The 867-nt window shown below is 40.8% G+C and overlaps 1 pseudogene; it reads right to left on the bottom strand.

The window, feature by feature from the left end:
* Positions 1-41: 41 nt before the first annotated feature.
* On the bottom strand, positions 42-702 carry LOC103726180 (annotated as a pseudogene).
* Between the last annotated feature and the right edge of the window lie 165 nt (positions 703-867).

Here is an 867-nt window from a genome sequence, read left to right as displayed (position 1 = left end):
TATTCATATATAGTCTAATACGAACTTAAAATTCACCATACGTTTAGTTAATTTTTTAGCTTAACCTTCTAGTAAATCTTTAGCTTCACTGATTTTGACTGCTATGTAAGGAGACCCTTTCTTTGTCCAGATGATTTAAGAGCATTATTTGTTGATGAGCATCACTATCTTCCCTTTATTGGCAGTGGGACTCACACTTAGTATTAATGCTGCCTCCCGTTTTATCATTTTGGGTTCAAATCCACCTCTGTAGTAGCCACCACTGACAGCAGATTTTGGTAGACTTTAAAAACTTGTTTTACTTGAGGCTCCACATGATTCACAGCTTGTAAAACATAAGGCCATGGCACCGCCACATGGACCTGGACACTCATCCCAGCCAGCACTGCACAGCATACCTGTCCCAGTGAACCCCACCTATTTTACTATTTAAAAAATTTTAAGTGTATGAATGTTTTGAGTATAAGTGCACCTGTGCATGCAATGCCCTTAGTAGCCAGAAGAGAGCATCAGATCCCCTGGAATTGGAGTTACAGACAGCTGTTAGCCACCGTTTTTTAGAATCTCTGGGTCCTCTGCAAAAGTGGTCCGTGAGTGCTCTTAACCACTGAGCCATCTCTGCAGGCCCATGTTACTGCTTTTTTAATGATCTCATAAAGTCTCCAAAAAAGATATTTAACCCAGTGAGACCATGGGCTGGGGGCATGGTGGTGTGCACCTTTAATCCCAACACTAAGGATACAGATCTGTTGAGTTAGAGGTCAGCCAGGGCTACAAAGTAAAACCCTGCCTTTAAAAGAAAAACAAAACAAGACAAAAAAAAACCCAACAAAATGCACACAAAAACCAAACCCCAAACACAACAAA

Source organism: Nannospalax galili, unplaced genomic scaffold (genome assembly GCF_000622305.1).
Source record: "Nannospalax galili isolate Female #2095 unplaced genomic scaffold, S.galili_v1.0 Scaffold27192, whole genome shotgun sequence".
In the NCBI taxonomy this organism is placed as follows: domain Eukaryota; kingdom Metazoa; phylum Chordata; class Mammalia; order Rodentia; family Spalacidae; genus Nannospalax; species Nannospalax galili.
Note: the sequence above shows the minus strand (reverse complement) of the source record. Positions and strands in the feature narration are given on the sequence as shown.